Genomic DNA, 16,985 nt, shown 5'->3' with positions numbered 1-16,985 from the left:
AAATTTGCCACCTTCTTTCTTAAAAATAAAAAATAAAAATGTAATTATCCAATTTATGGGCGAGGGTGTTGTAGAAATAACAGGATATAACAATTTTTCGTAACTATGGTTGGCAACCTTTTAGCCAAGCTCCAATTTCGTGATCGTTGCCGATGAAAATGTTACGTACACGGTGTGTAGGTATTGTTTTTGCAGAAAGGTCGTTCGGTGTTGCAGAAGAGATCGGTGTACCGAGCGGGTAATATACCGTTTGCCGTGTTTACACGCAGGCACGAAAATTGTGGGGAAAATGATGGTGGTAGGCGGGCCTGGCCGGTCGAGGCCAGGTCGTGTCACGGAGGAGCCAGCATCCACGCCCCCCTAACGATCGAAATTCATTTCCATAATTATCTCACGACCGCGGATCGCCGCGGCGTGTACCTAGGGGAAACGATCACCGCCTGCATTCGTTCGGGGGACCGTGCCTATATTCGTGTGAACCGCGGACGGAAGTTCGAGGTTAAATTCCGTGTTTCTTTGGGCTCGTTATCGTGCTCGTTATTAAGTACACTGGTATTTCTTAATGGATTCGTTCTTAAGTAATTACACGGCTCACGATACTGTGACTTCGATGATTGTTCTATTCCTTTCGGTAACACGGAACTCCTTTCTACCTCCGCTTCTTCGTTTAAATCCTCTGTGCGACAGGAAATAGAATTCTCATTAAGGAAGCGAGTGTCTTATATCGGCGAGGTTTTTCCATTTCACTGGATGTGTTTCTCGTTTTAATTGTCAGATTCGAACTCGCCGGAATCCCCGAAGTCATTCGTTATTCCCGCTGGAAAAACAGCCGGGATTTAAGCGAAACACTCTCGGTACCGGTGTTCCTTGTGTGTGTGATCAATGTCCCACCGTACATTTACATATCCGCCAACCCTCATGATTGCAAATGTACTGTTTAGCGTGTTGCCTCGCCGCATTGGATTCTTCTCCATTTATTTTTTTCTCCGTCTCTCTTTGCCCGTTTCGTGGCGACGGAATGGAAAGAGATAACGCGACTTCGAGTTCGTATCATCAGGCCGTAATGTCGTTTTTTCATAACGGGTCGGTAACACGGACTTAAATCCTCGCTTCTTCGATCCTTGGCGCGCATTAAATTCAGCGAGGACGCGAGATTACTTATAATTAAACCTCCTGGCCAACGCGCGCCACTCTGTCTCTCGTCTGGTCTACTCTTCGCGTGCGTGTCTAAAGCTCTTCGAAAGCGTTCCCCGATTTTTTCTCACCTTTCTTTTTACCTCTCCATCGGACTGGTTGCTGGCAGTATGTTACCAACGACATACAGCAACGTGCGTACACGAGCCTGTGTCTCGTATGTACTTCTGTGCGCGTACTCGTTACACTATCCGCGACAAATTAACATCGAGAAGGTATATCGCTTGGCGAAAGATTTCTCTCGTTACAGAGAGGATATTGATTTTAACTGGAAAGAAACTTGAAAATAGAGGAACCCCTGCAGTTTCATCTAAAAGTATTCTTTTACGGTTTCAAGAAAATTGCATTCTTGTTTTCGTTCGATGTATTTGGCTCTTTTAAGATCCATCGCGTTCCGTTGTATATTCCGTCGAATGTGTTGTACTTAACGTCGGCTACGTCGTGTAACGCCGTGTAATTCCGTAATATGCGTAACGTAATGCGACCGCGAACTTCATTATTATCAAATCCATAAATTTGCCCGCGTTACAGAGGCGCGCGGGTCGATGCAAATGCGGATTCGCTCCAGCAGTAAATTGTTTCGTTAACATCGGTAAACGCCACTTCGTACGGATCGTTGGATTTATCTGAGATTAGTTTGAGGAAACAATTATACACGTTTTTCAAGGCTACCCCATTTCATGCACCCCATTTCATTTCCATAGAATAAGGAAAAATAATATTAATAATATTGCTAAGGCTGAGCCAGGTCGTACGCGCATCATCACGCGTTCGCGGCAAACGCGTTAAGAAAGCCATCCTTTTTAGAAACGCGATTAGAGGGATGATCGATAGAAAGGTTTGAAACTAGTACCAAATCCTCGTTGAAATTAGACAGGATGAAAATGCAAGAGATATAACCACGATCGCGATTATCGCTCGCTACTCTCGCGATTTTATTAGCGAACGCACGCGCAAAACGCGAAACCAGTTTCTCCCTGTAGGAAAGCCCGATATCGATACGCGGCAATATTTCCACAAGGTAATACGCTTAACGCGATTCGAAGCGAAGCATAAAAAGTACAGTAATGCGATAATGCCGCAATTAACACGATTTTTAATACGTATCATTACGAACTCTTTGAACAACCTCCTTTGACCTCCAGTGTTCTCCGTTTTTTTTTGAATCATCGCCGAATTTACCGGGGTCAAGTTCGATTCGCGCGAAAAAAATGTCACCCTTATCGAATTCCGAACTGCGCACGCGCATCAATCGCCGCGAGACGATAGGAAACGCGCGAACGCGGCCATAATGCACGCTCACGTAAGGTACAGACGAGTTCTTCATTATCGTCAGGGGCCTAAATTGCGTGGGCGTACCTATACCTTCGTACGTTACTTACCTTGATGTACTATAGCCAGTTGGTTCGCACACGCGTGCAGGTCTGCGTACGAATGCGAGCACAGCCGGTATTTGTATAGATTCGCGGCCACAGGTTCGCCGTACGAGCACGACCGAAGTTGCGCGAACTCGGCCGAACGCGGTGAAGCCGGTTGTCGCGCTCCTCGCCAGATGCGACTCCAAGTCAGTATCGCGTCAGTCCTCCAGCGGAATTGGTCAGTGATCTGTGTCAGAGCAGGGCCAGTCGTCACTCTCCTTTTCTCTCTCGTTCATCCGTCCGTCTTCAACGTGTATCGTCCGGCGCACGTCGAAGTATCGGTGGTTTCACGCGATTACTCCGTTTCGTCGGTTTTCTCGCGTTACGCACGCCCGCTTCCTCCCTTACCATATATACATATCTAGAGGGTTAAGCGTACATAAGTACCAACGTACATAGTACATATACAGTAATAGTACAGTGCTACAGTGGAGTTACCAGTGGGGAAAACAAAAATTAGTTTGCAAGCGGACGTGCCTCACGGCGACCCTCGTCCACCACGTTCTGGATCGTACAGCGACAGCAGGTGAGTGGAAAGTTTTCGTAGTAGGGTATCGTTTTAGTAGCGACGTGACTGGCTCCGGACCTTAAGTCCCGGAGGGCCAGCCTACCACACGCCATTTCTTCGAATTTTTCACGATTAATAGGTTAATGGAACTACTCTCCTTAAATGAAATACGCACTGTATCTGGTATTGTGCGAGCGATTGTATAAGTGTATCACAGATTAATCCATTTTTTTTTTCACCTACTTTACCTTTAACAAGTCATAACACGATATCATAATGTTCTTTTTAATTATATCCGTAACGTTTTGAATTCTTGCAAATCAATGACCGCGTCGAGTGCGCAAGTTTGATTGCTTCCCGGCAGTTTTTGTATACAACAACTTGTTTCCAACTGTTTACACATCAGAACGACACGTTCCATTATCTGGAACGGTGAACAGCCGTTTCAGGATAGAAAAACATTTTCAAAGTCATCCCGTCCGGTTGAGTATTGTTTCTTCCTCACCTTTTTCCGATCGAGCTGGACGTTCAGTGACCCGATCACTCGGTCGATCTGCATCCCAAAGGTTAGCCGAACCTTTTCTCGGAATAAAGTTCCTAAACGTTCTTTTCTTGCTATCCAAATGCTCCGAAACGTTCCTGCTCGCTTCATTTGTTAGCGTCGCCCTGAAAAAAATGGCGCTCGTAGAGGGGGCGATTTCTCTCGCAAGGTGATCGTAAATTCGAGGCTCGTAGGCCGTCGTTCTTCTCTTCTTCTCTTCTCATCTTTCGTCTTTTTACCTTTTTTCTCCCTCCTCGATCCCTTACCGTTAGTGGTCCGCCCTACCGACGAGCAGCATGTTGATCGGCGTCGAAATTTATCTTTTCAGATCCTCGCTACCTTAATTTTTTACAAACTTTATTCATTCTCTTCACGACATTTCTGCGTCGAATTTTGTTATAAATTTGTAACAGTTCAGAGTACTGAGTACTTGTATTTTCAGGTACTCAGGCTTCAAATTCTACGCATTGAATACCAGTACTCGAAATACCGGTACTCTTGAGTATTCGAAGATATAAATACCAGTATTCGCAGGTACTGGTATCAAGGAGTACCTGTATTCGCAAATATATATACAACGTCAAATACTCCTCCAAGTATTCGTACCCTCGAGTACCTGTATTCCGTTCACGTACTCCCTGAAATCACATTGACCATATCAAATAAGGTAACAACTTACGGTGCGTAATCTAACGGGTGTAGTCTCGCTGATACATTAGATTTGAATCTTACCAGCTGCTCTGCTACGACGTAATGGTTTACACGCAGCATTTTTCGTAGTCTCTTCTGATATTAGAACATCGCAATTACGTGTTACTGTTATTAACTGTTAATACGGAGCCCGAACCGGACTGGTTTGCAAATCCGGATTCTCCGTTCATATTGACTCCCTTGCGGTCCGTCGCTGACAGTGCTAACCAGTTGCAAATAAAATAACTTGAAAAACTTTCAAATTGATATTCAGGTTCGTTTTTGGTCACGCTTATCGCTTGGGCAATATTTCAATCCGATTCCAATGATCCTTGGAAGCAAAGTAACTCAGAAACGATAAAAGTATGGCGTTTCGACGAATGGGAGCACTGTTTTCCCCGATACTTTTTTTTTTTTTTTTACCTTTCATTCGTAACGGACAATGGTCCGATGAATACACGAAGGTAACGCTCGTGAGTGGCTACCGTCGAGGTTAAAATCGAATGTGTGTCACGTTCACCGCGGCGTCGATTAGTAATCGGAGCGCGAGCGGCAATTACACTTGAAAAAGTCAATGTTACGTTGGAAGGTTTCGTACGTATTGCGCAAGCACGCGTGTTCCGGGTTACACAGTCTCATCGTTTCGCGGTCCTGTGAACCTTTCAGACGAACGTTGCTCCCTCGATGAAAGGCACATTGTATTTGTAATCAACTCTTTGTTCGGGAAACGAGATAGAGTACATGATGCGTGGGTAATACTTCAGCAGCAATCGAATGCCTTGAATCAAAGTTATTATCAAAAAAATACCGGGGATTTTCGAGCACAGAGATTCTCCACGGCTTTACTTTGTCAGAATTGATTGAACTGAAGTCGCTAAAGGTGAATTTCATCGTAGTACTTGAAAGATTTCTTGATTTCTTGTTTATCATTGCTGGATCTCTAAAAATCTTCCTGTTTACCTCAGTGTAACTTTTCAAATAACATATTTTCAAGATACTATCGATACTTTATCACTGTTAATGATTTCTTATCGAGCTTATCTGTATAGAGCTATTGTGAAATCTTGATAGTCGATGCACATCTCATCAATTAACTCGGAATTGAAACATGAATTTTTTAATTAAAATTTAGTGAAAAGTATGGAGCGCGCTAGCGCGGATCGTTTGAAAGGGTTAATCAGGACCGAATGCGACCATATAGGTGCCATACAATCGCCTGGGCATTATGTAGGTAATTTATGAAGCTTATTTGCTGTACAATTAGATATCCGCGTATTACATGCGGGGGTACAGGCTCATAGTTTGCATAGTAATGGCCCCTTGAGTTCCATCAACGAACGTACCAGAGAAATCCCTCAGTTTTTCTGTCGACGTACATAGCTGGCATAATATACGATACATACGGTGTAACGAGGTATGTAATGGGTAATAATACGTAATGATATAATACGTACATTCCGTGGCGAATGTTCGGTAAAACAAACATTGCGTTAGCGAGATACTTTGGTCGTAAAAGGGCCCCTGGTCCAAGATGGTTCTTTAGAACGAATCTTGATGATGTTGTAACGTAAGGGTTACAAAATTTTTTGAAAATGTCGAAAGAAACGAGAAAGAAGAATGAATAGCCACGGGAGACTGTCGAACGGCTGTCGAACGGCTGGTGATTTGAATGCGCGCAAGGGTAGGGTCGCAGCAGCGTACGAAATGGCTGCCAGGCATCGTTGTTTGTTTCCTGCGATTCTTATCGATCCCCGACGTTCGATCACGAGTTAAAGTTTCGTTTGGACGGAACGAAAGCCCGCGATTGAATTAATTTACGCAAATGAATAAGTAAGGCTCGCCGGGGGCCAAGGAAGTTCGTTTTCAGTGCGGCTCGGTACACGATCGTACTCGTTTATCAATCGACGGCGGTTGGTATCGATTTCACGAAGGCGAACAGCTTCTCGTCGCGATATCGATTGCTCCGCGAAACGTAGATATCGGTTGACCAGAAAATCGTTCCCGATACACGAATTGCGCGGTTATACCTGTTGAATAATCGTTGGATAAGCGGACCGATTAATTAGTCAAACGCAATTTAGATAGGGAATCGAACGATAGTTTAGAGAAGACGTTTGATTTCTTCGAGTACTTTATGTAGATGTTTCTCTTATTTGAAAAATGTAAATTAATTAGTTCCTGTCGAGTGGCTCGGTAGATACAGCCATGCGTAACAAGACGCACGATGATAAGTTCACTGCCATGGGGGATCATTGGTGATTCGAAATTTAGTACAACAGAACAATTGAAAGGAAAAATGAATTGTTCCGATTTTCAATGTCCCTTTCGATTCGGATAGGCGAAAGCAGACAGAGGAAAGCTCGACGGAGGACGTTAATTTATGTTGCACGTTCGAAATAGTTTGTTAACGCTTTATGAACCGGTTCCCCGTAGCTTTGACTTGCTAATATATCGCCGCTCGTTGCATCACTGCATCAGATTATATCGTGTGCTAAACGCGTTACGCTCGGCGAGATTTTTCGACGGGCCGCTTTAATGCATTCTCGCATCGCGAGAAGCGGCGTGGCCTGTTCCTTTCCTCCAACTTTTTCTTATTACTCTTCTTTATTTTCTTCTGCCGAAGGAAACAGCGAGCGTAGAACAGCTCGTAGGAAGCTGGACGCGATAGAGCAAACGTTTTATCGAAGCCAATTACCGATCGCGCAAAACATTGGTCGTTTGGTGGATCAATTTTGTAACGGCGAAACAATTTTCTCAACAGAGACTACACAAATTGTTGCGAAACCCTTTGAAGTATAATAAAAGGGTTCGGTTGAAATTTTCAAAAAAAAAAAAAATTGAAATTAGTGTTAATCCGAGTTACGCCGACGAATGAAAGAGAAGAGAAAATTTCTACGCCAATGTACTAGGCAGAGTTAAAGGAAAGACAAAAGCAAAAAGGGGATCAAAGACGCGTAAAGACGTGCATGCAATCAAACGAGGGAGTAGAAGGAGCGGGCGAGCAGCGTGCATTTAAACTGCACGCGGTGTTTCTTGGTAACGAACGAAAGGAAAAATACGCGTCGGAACAGTTTCTCGGGCATATAACCGACCATAATGGGAAGGCAGAGTGGTCTTATCCCACAGAGTGGGAGCCCACGTTCGCCGGGCGAACGCTGTTGGCCCGATGCACCCTTGCACCCACCGTGTCTGGGTGACGTTCCGTGTATCTGGGTGAGACTACATGGAAACGGATAATGAGAGAAACAGCCGGATGGAACGTAGGAAAGAAGAAGTCGTGAGCTTTACTGCTCTCGACCCTGCCTCTAAGCCTGTTGAATCGTTGCAAGAAACGTTCTCGATGCAATGGCGTCAAAATATTCTAATTCTACCTTCCTTTTCTAACAACAGAAACTTATATTCTTCGTTTTAATAATTAATTACGGAATACAGAGGATAGAGAACAGAAATTTTTTCAAATTAATTGATCGTACCAACCGGTCACAACTGATAGCCTAATCGTTACTCCGCGCCCCGATACACCATGGAATATTAATTAAGCGTGATTAACAAAGAGGACGAAGATGCGGCGTCGCTTTCGAACGTACCAGGCGCCACGGTTATCGTAATTATTGTAATTATCCTTTACGAGGGCCATGAAGAGTCACCGAGGATGGTCCCGCTCTGCTCGGGGAGCATCCGAGCGGAGAGACTACGACTCGATCTTCCGGTTTCTTCGACGATCGAAGGTCGGTCATAGGCTCGTGGATTACATTAGATGCATCCTTTCGTCTATTCACCAGGGTACTTTGTTAGATGAGACTCGTTAGACAAAATAGAGTCATCGTTCTTCTATGAAAAAAAAAGTAGTAGATCGTTCTTGAAGAAAGTAACGACGAGGAATTTCTCTCTTTTTTTTTTTAAACAATTGTATTTTAAGAAATAGTATTATACACGGTTCTCGGTGGTACAAAGTGTAACGCAACTTTTCTAGAACTCGCTCGTACCAGAAGTTCCTCGATAACCAAGGCGGTATAATGATTTCGAAGGAATACCCGAGTTACACGTTCGCGTTTACTCCTCTACCGGTTTTTGTGTCTAGGTTAAAAAACGGTATTGCGTGCCGATTTCGCTCTGTTAGAGGTTCTGGGACGTCACCGACTCAGGCTCGACCTGCCTCCGTGCGATCAATTCCTATCCGCTTTCCAGAAACAGCTAAAACGTAGCTGTGTGCCATGATTCAGTCGTCGAGAAAGCAAACTTTCTTCTAATTTTTCGACAAAAATGATTGAACCAAGAGCAACGAAACCGAGTGTTTCAAAAAATGGCCCTGAATCATCGCTCGTCTTCTCGATGTAGCCTCGTCGTTCGATCTCGAGGACGAGGCTTCGCTTCCTGGAAATATCGAAAAAAAGGATCGAGAGGTGGGCAAAGTGAATCGAGCTGCAAATTAAACGGTCTGTCGCGGAACGAAGCGGTTCGAATGGTTCCTTCGATTATATCTGACCGCTATCCAGAAGAGAGTTATAGGCTGGCAGAAAAACGGGCTGACAGGAACACCGTGGCCCTGGCCGAAACACAGGGAAGAGAAGAATGCAAGGGGGTGGAGAACGAAACTTTGTTTGATCTATGAGTTAGGGTGGGTGGTCAAGTCGAACGCGTATTCTTTGTCGAAGCGCGAATCCGACAAAAAGATAGATCCCGTATCTTGTCCCTTCTTTCACTATTTTTTTTTTTTCTTCCATCAGAGATATCTATGGAACATAACCGTTATTAAGGTCGAGGATTATATGGTTCGTTTAGCTGAACTCCTTTTCTTTTAATCACGATACCCGATCGTTAATTTGACATTAATCATTCGGATAGATGGTTCGTCCCTGATTCTCCTGATTATTATTATCATTTCCGTTACGAATCCGTTTTATCTTTGCAATACAACTGTTTGTCTGAATATGGAGGTAGATAAGAGTTTCGATAATAGAGATTAAGAGTTTAAGAGCTGGGAATAATTTCAGTTAAGATGAAACTGGAATTCGAATGAGAATCAGATCGAAGGTTAATTTTAAATGGATACCTTTTCACAGGGTCGTAACGATCTAAGCGTCTAACAATGAGACGTAAAGAAGCAGCGTTGACCCGGAAAGTGTTACGAGTACATATAGCACGGTGCACATTGTATGCCTCTTCGTGGCATACTGAACGAGTACCCGTTATGCTCGTTTCAAAGATTTAAGCGTTTTGCGCAATCGGTCGGCTCTCCTTCTTTCTCTTTCTCGCATTCTGACCAGTGTGACATACTTTCCTGCTCCCGTCATAGAATCCCGACCAAGTTTCTCCGTTCTTCTACCCCGGGGAACGAACAGTGTTTTGAGGAATTATTCATTTTACAACGAAACAAACGAGAATAGGAACCTTTCTCGGTTTTATTTATCCGCTGATCTATCTGAGAAAAAATTCAAAAATTAAGAGTCAGCGTGTGTGTTGACCTTGCTGGTTACGCCACGAATTGTTTGAACTTTGGCATAAATCAACTCTGCTATGAAAACAACTTAAAGACCTCGGTTTATTCTTCCTTTTTTTTGCGCGGACCACGGCGAAGTTACAAAACATAGCCAAATGCAACGGACTAATTGCTCGGACGGCACGAATTACCTACGTTTATGTAATTTTGATTCCTTGCTTTCGCCTTAGGCTACCGTCGAAATTTTACTTTCTATCTCGTTGTTGTGACAGTTCGCGGAACGGCATTCAACGTTTGCCTTATTACGGTATCAGAATGATTAGGCGCGGAGGGGGATCGCTTTTTATCTCCGTCGTATGATAAATTGGTCGCTTTGTTGAATCGAGGATTTTCTATCCGCAGGTTTCATGCTCGCAGATGTTATAAAAGCACCGATTCAACCGATCATTGCGAAATTCGAAGCTAATCAAACGTACGGTTGAATATCTTCTTCCGATACTATAGGAAATATTATTCTACTAGAAATTACATAGCCCGACGACGAAATAGATACCCGGTGATTAATAATTCTTTATCGAACAGATGTTTCGACACGTCAAACATGCAATCGAACGATCCATCAACGTTTGCCAACAGCAGGAAGCTGACCTGAAAAGTACGGTCCTACTGCCGGTTGCATACTATCTTCATTATGTCACGATCGGCTATGAGCCCGTATTACACTCGAAGAAATATGTCCTGGCTGATTTTGTTACCTACGAAAGGCTGTCGCCTAGTTGCGACACTGCCTATTGATCGACGCGTGATTAAGACTTTCGATGTTGCTTATTGATCATTCATTGATTACGTAGCGAACTTTGACTTGGTCGTTCGTATCGAGGTATCTGGTGAAACAGCACGTGTTCGTTATATCGGGAAAACGAAAGTAGGGCTACTTTAGATCGATTAATTCTTTACGAGGTATATTAGACATTGACCTCCTCGGCGTTGAACGTAGATATCAAAGAGGATTAATAATCTTTGATGAATATTAAGATGGATAGGAAATCGGTGGCTGACCGGTGAATATCGTCGATCGTGTTCGACACACGAGGGTAACGCTCTACTTGCCGAGAAATGTCAACCGCATTCTACAACGGCGACCGGCCAGCCAGCCAGAACATTCGCCGGCTAACGTTTTCTGCGCGCCTACGTTCCTCCTTTGATTCCCTATTGTTCGCCTCGGATGATATCCTGAAACGTGTTCTCGGAGCGGTGTTCACGGAGACACGTACTCGTAGAGAGTAAGAGAGCCAGGGGAATATGCATATTTAGTCGCGGCTCACGGCTCGAGCCGAGCGAGTTAACAGCCGCGAAACTCTCGACGCGCCTGTTTCGCCGTTCAGACACTGTGCTTTTCTGCCTCCAGACAGACGCACACACGTTCGCCAAGAGAAGGTAGAATGAGCAATGATAGAGACGGAGGAACGGGAAAGTGATCTCTTCGATTACTTTATGTTAATATCGTTTCATCGATGAACTTTGTACTTTTCATGCATCCTTTTGTTCGCGCCAATGATTTTTTAGTTCGAGCTGTTAAATATCGATATGAGTAGCATCGATATTATATTAATTTCGTAAAATGGCGAGTGATCTACTGTGTCGGTCCATGCATAGACAGCCACAGTAGATACAGACATGGTCAGACACAGTAGAATCAGACACGTCCAATTACTGCATCTAAGAATTAGAATATTTCGTTTATGTTTTACAGGACAATTAAATTGTCTATCGATAATTATCGAAAAATTTCCCTGGTAGGTTCATGTATTATACGTTTTATCGAGTTGGATTCTTGTTCTCGGTGCCTGAAACCCGAAGCTGTCTCGGTTTCAGAAACTTCGATCTCGCCGTGTCGCCGAGAGCGATCAAACGTAATCCTTCGTAAAGATCCTCGGCACGAATGGTTATCCTCTGTCTAGGTATCCGACCATGCAGGCCTCGATAATTGTTGGTACCGTGCGTGGACCACGATTCCTATTTCTTCTCGTGTTTCCAAGGGTTCAATCGCGAGAGTCTGCTCTTCGTTTCCAGCAAAAGCGAGAGTCACTCCCACGCGAGAAAAACGTTTAACCCTTTCGCTACTAACGTCGGCTATATACCACTGATCCGTGACAGAACCTGTGGTTACTAATGTCGATTACAGTCGTTCGACGATTACACGGAATAACATATTTTATGTAATTAATACGTTTGCATAAAACCTAATATCGGTTCTCCGCTTTTGATACCGACGGTTTCGTTAACCTTGCGATTAGATTCTTCAGGGTCAGATGTAAAAATGTAGGGTAACGGAGGGAGAAATAATCGTGAACCAGATGCGACACGATAAGGTGTGCGTGTTCGACGAAGAAAAAGGACACAAGCTGTTTGGCCCCGTTCTATTTCTCTCGTTTACTCTCTCGGTTCCGTTTCTTTCCTTCGCCACATGAATGAACGCGCCAGCCGGAAGTAAGTAGGTTACTGTTACGTCATGCGCGCACGCGCGCTCGCTCGGCCGACCTGCAGCTTGCACCAACGACACGATGCTATAGTTTCGCGCTCATATTAGACCAGATCTTACCGATAGACTGCCGGCTAAGAGAAAGTAATTAAAGGAGAAAGACAGAGTGAGTGTGTGTGTGTATGTGTAAGAGAGAGAGAGAGAGAGAGATAGAGAGATCGTCTTGGCAAGATGCACCGCCCGTTTCCGCTCTGCTAAATTCAAGGTTACCCATTGTCGGCCTGGTAGAACACCTAGCCACATACTTCCAGTTCTTCTTGTTCTTCTTGTTCTCTCGTGGCACGCTTGCGTTTCCTCTGAATCGCCTCTGTCGTTGGTAACCCGTGATAAGGATGATGCATTAGAGTCCTTGGGAAGGAATACTACTTGCCACCTTGGAAGAAGGATGGCAAAGGATGATCTGCTTCGGAGATTGCCACCAATGTGCTGATCATTTGTCAGCGGTCTTTTTTTCTTTTTTTTTCTTTTTAAGAACGATACGTATCAATTTTTATAATTTCTCATCGATATTCTCTTTGGAATCGTACGGAGTTCCGGTTAGTTCAGAGTAGAGTCGAGTATTTCGAAGGTGCAGCGCGCAGTAGCGATCGAACAAAGTTGTTAGAAAGCAGAGTAAAGTCAGGTGGACACGATAGATCTAGCTTTGTCGCGGTACGATCGGATTTGGGAGTAACCGGGAGGAATTTAAACGGCCGCGTAGGCGACAGTGAAAGCAGCGTTACTTAATACTCGTATCACCGGCCGTAAATAACAAAGACCGCCCGCTCGTTGAACTGGACCGAACGACTTTTGTCGTCTTATTGGTGTACGTTTAAGGCGATAGACGCGCAGGAACTCGAAAACAGGCCTCTCTCGAAAGTCGAAAAGACAAATCTTGATCGTTGATGAATTTATATTCTCGACCTCTGACCCTAACCGATGCGACGTCGAGCCTGGTACTTCCTTTTTTCTTCTTCCCTTTTTAAGAAACTGCCTTGAAATCGAAGCTATCGAGAAACAATTTTCACCGTTCGAAATTTGTTACACTTGATTAATGAACATCGAGGGAAGAAACGGCTTAGGTTTCAACAAAAATAATTAATTTCCTTGGTATCGTGGTATCGGTTAGTGGAACGTTGCACGTACGTAGCGTCGTTTAATCAGGATCATCAGGAGGCACGACCTTCGTAGCCGCGGATGGTTCATTAATAAAAAGAAGTCGCGTTTCCACCAGCGAGATCTCAGGCTGGCGCCGTGTAAATCGAAGAGGACCTGGTGTTCCCTTGCACTTGCCAGGGCCCGAGGGGACAGGTTTCAAGGCTGCGACCGATCATCGTCTCGATGAGCCTCTTCTCACTCTCCTCACGTCTCATCTTCACGATGAAATACGAAAAAACAAGGTGGATGCGTGACAGGGGAGGTAACGTACGTTCCCTAGCGACCTTTTTCTCGAACGGTTTCTCATGCAAAATGGGAAAATGTTGCTGAGAAACAGCGGTGAACAACTTCGATGGGAGGAACGAGACTTTTCTTTGCCAGGAAGTGGACACTGGTGTGCTTCGTTCTGCTTCCGCTCTCACGCGTTCTCTTCAACAAAGATTTTCATCTTCCCCCGAGAAGCGACTCGTTTATAACTTCTCTATTTTCGTCTAAAACGCTGTCGAAAGATTCTCTGCTTGAATTATCAGGCAGTAGGGTTCGTCTGGAAGGGTCCCGACAGGAGATTGATCGGTACGGTCGATTTCCGATCGACAAGCCGAGGGGAGACAGTGTTGGTCGAGCTGGCATTCGTCTCGGGCTCTTATACGTGACAAATCGAATGGAGGCCAAAGGGACGACGTGACACGACGCAAGAGCGATGAATAGAGGAATAGATCTGTCGTGTTTAGCTCGATTTCTACCCCCCCTTTTTATTCTCCTCTTCCCATCCTTTCGGCACGTGAATGTCTTCTGCATCTAGATCCCGCTGGATCTAGATACACCGTTTCATCGACGTGATCTCGATCGAGTCGTTTTAGACACGGTTCCGCGTGAAACGATCGATAATTCCCATTGAATGAAGAATTTTTTTGTAGAAAATCATTGCTTTTCCATTGTTTCAATAGAAAACCGCGGTTTAACGGATTTGCCGAAGATCCGCGTGAAAAGGTGGCATTCGAATAATTCCCGAGTAAAACACCTTGTCATCCAAAGAATTTCTATGGACTGGCTCCGAGACGTTCAAGGAGAAATCGTTTCAATAGCGGCTGATTGTTTATCGGTAATACCAGTCGAAGAAATTTCAAGGATGTTGTAACGCTTCCGTTAATAATACGCTATAAATAGCTATGGTGCTGTTAGGTTTTCATAAATAAAAAAAAAAAATACGGTAAGACGGTGGAGAAAGGGAGTCGCTTATGGTTTCATCCGCGTGAAACTCATTTCACGACAAACTCGCACCGTCAGAGTGATTTCGTGCGCCAATGGAGTCAGCTTTTTCTCTCCCGATGGGTTCAAAACCATTCGACAAGTCATCGTTCGCGGCTAACGTTGCCCATTTCCCTGTAACCATAGCGATACGTGAAAAAGTACATTCTCCATGGTTCAATCTCTTCGCCGTACACTAATACTCTTCCTGGACATTAAGCTTCGATTGTTAAGATGGAATCAAAATGACTAATACTGTTATCCCCTTGAACCGCGGTTAGTCGACGGTATTTGTCGAATAAGTGGGCAAGCTTCGTACATCAATTTTCCTGTCTTCTAACATCGCATTATTCATTTTCTATTTGTCATCATTCCAGCGTGCGAAAGGATGGCGGATAGGCGGATAGAAAATTTTCCCGAAGTACATTGGTTTTTATTTCGAGAATATCTTGCGGAATGAAGTCGGAATACGATAAGGGAGCTAATAAGCCTCGGAAGCTAGCTGGAATAGCATTAATTTCCATCCTGCAGGAAGATTAATCCCTCCTGTTGCTCGGAGCAGCTCGAAAGCGAACAAGCGTATGTATCTGTCTAATCCATCTGTCGGTTTCACGCGTGCGTGGGCGTGTGTTGCTTCGACACCTTTGCCGATATATGTGTAACGCCGTGTAACCACCGCTTAACAAGGTTACAGGAATTCGATCTTAACGCGAGAAACTCGCGCGCGTGCCGTCTTTCAACCAACGACCATAGCCTCGGCAATTATTCCGCTAATTGTAGAATCGTTGCGGTCGCTTTGTTCTACATTTCATCGTATCCGTGACAGATATATTTCTCATTAATCATCGAATAAATTAAACGAAATTTCACAACTCTCTGCCGCGTTATCCCGGTGTCAACGATCCGAAATGGAATTCACGGTGAAATGCGGGTTAATCGAGGGTTAATCTATCACGGAACCGCGTCGAGAGGGCGCGTTACAGCTCTCTAAATCGCGTCGTTGTGTTTCTACCTTAATGTTAGATTCATTGTACGCACGGTGCAACGTGTGGGCGTGAATAATCGACGCTCTAACATGCGAGCCCGGGATCTAGAACTGGAGTTGAAAAGAAACAGGGAGGGAGAGAGAGAGAGTTGATGGAGAAAGGGGCTATTGACCGAGGGGGCCATTTTTTTTTTTTTCGTCGACATTAGAGAAGTGTACAATAGAGATTCGTAGAAGCATTCGGTCACCCATTAATTGTATCTTTTAGCCTGGATTACACGTGTTGAAAGAGAAAGGAGCCATTGACCCGGGGGGGATAGTTGTTCGGAATAAGCGATCCTGAAAAGGTACCATAAGCCTCTTTGTGTAACTAAGTATTATCGAGTGTTTCACGAGAATCTTAGCGAATAGGGATTACTCAATTGTATTTGAAAGTGGGACATCGTGGATCGTTGAATCTAATCTTTCTCTGTCCGACGATTAATTCGAATTTTTTCTCTCCATATCCTCTCGATTGGCTGTTACCGTTCCGAGGAGGTTGAACGAAAATCGCCGTTCGAGGAGACGAAGGGTGTCTTCTTTCGAGACCTTTTCATGCGGTACGTTCGTAAGCAGAGCGAGTCGAGCTTATCTGGAGAGGCCTGGTTTCACGAACACGGCCTCGTAGCTCGCCTTCTACTTTAACCCATGGATAACACGGTGCACCAACTCTCTTTATCCTCTTCGAGCCATTCTCGTCCGTTTCGTTCCCTCTAACCGTGGTGTAGTCCCTTTCGATCTTCGATTCCTCGTTCGGTTGCCTCCACGTTCTCTCCTGTCTCTTCTTCTTTCTCCTTCGTGTTCGATGTTCGATACCTCTTCACCCTTCGTCCCTTTTCATCGTCTCAGCTCGACTCGGCCGTTTCCCTCCCTTCTGTCTTGCCGCGGTGCTCGAAGCGAGCTGGTCCTGCTATAACCCGGAGTCGGCTGACGGTCGCCCCATGTATGGCAGCTTGTTTTATGCTGGCTACGCTGCATTGCGATGCACGTCGCGTTGTGTGCAGTGTGCACTCGCCTCGAAACACACGCGATGTATTATATATCCTGCGCCACGGCTTTCGAATAACCGCGTAACTCGGTGGCGGGACGTATCCAGATTGTCCTTCCCTACCATCGGGCCGCCACGATTCCCTTTCCTAAGGGATGAGTTACAAGCACTTCGTCTTGTTCAGAGATCAAATATTATCGAATTCTTGCTCTGGATCACCTTTCGATGAGAATTCGATCCTAGATCTAATTCACT

At 44.7% G+C, this 16,985-nt stretch overlaps 1 protein-coding gene across 2 annotated transcripts in view; it reads left to right on the top strand.

Moving 5' to 3' along the window:
- Nucleotides 1-16,985, top strand: part of LOC114877289 — a 103,152-nt gene that overhangs the window by 8,264 nt on the left and 77,903 nt on the right. The window contains exon 1 of one of the 2 annotated variants that reach the window (XM_029189670.2): nt 2,966-3,138. The exons of the other annotated variant lie outside the window; for it this stretch is intronic. The gene's annotated coding sequence lies outside the window, so the exon portion shown is untranslated. Of the gene's footprint in view, nt 1-2,965; nt 3,139-16,985 lie in introns of those variants that run through there. 2 annotated transcript variants of the gene reach the window in all.

The sequence above is a fragment of the Osmia bicornis genome, chromosome 15, assembly GCF_907164935.1.
Source record: "Osmia bicornis bicornis chromosome 15, iOsmBic2.1, whole genome shotgun sequence".
NCBI classification, from domain to species: domain Eukaryota; kingdom Metazoa; phylum Arthropoda; class Insecta; order Hymenoptera; family Megachilidae; genus Osmia; species Osmia bicornis.
Note: the sequence above shows the minus strand (reverse complement) of the source record. Positions and strands in the feature narration are given on the sequence as shown.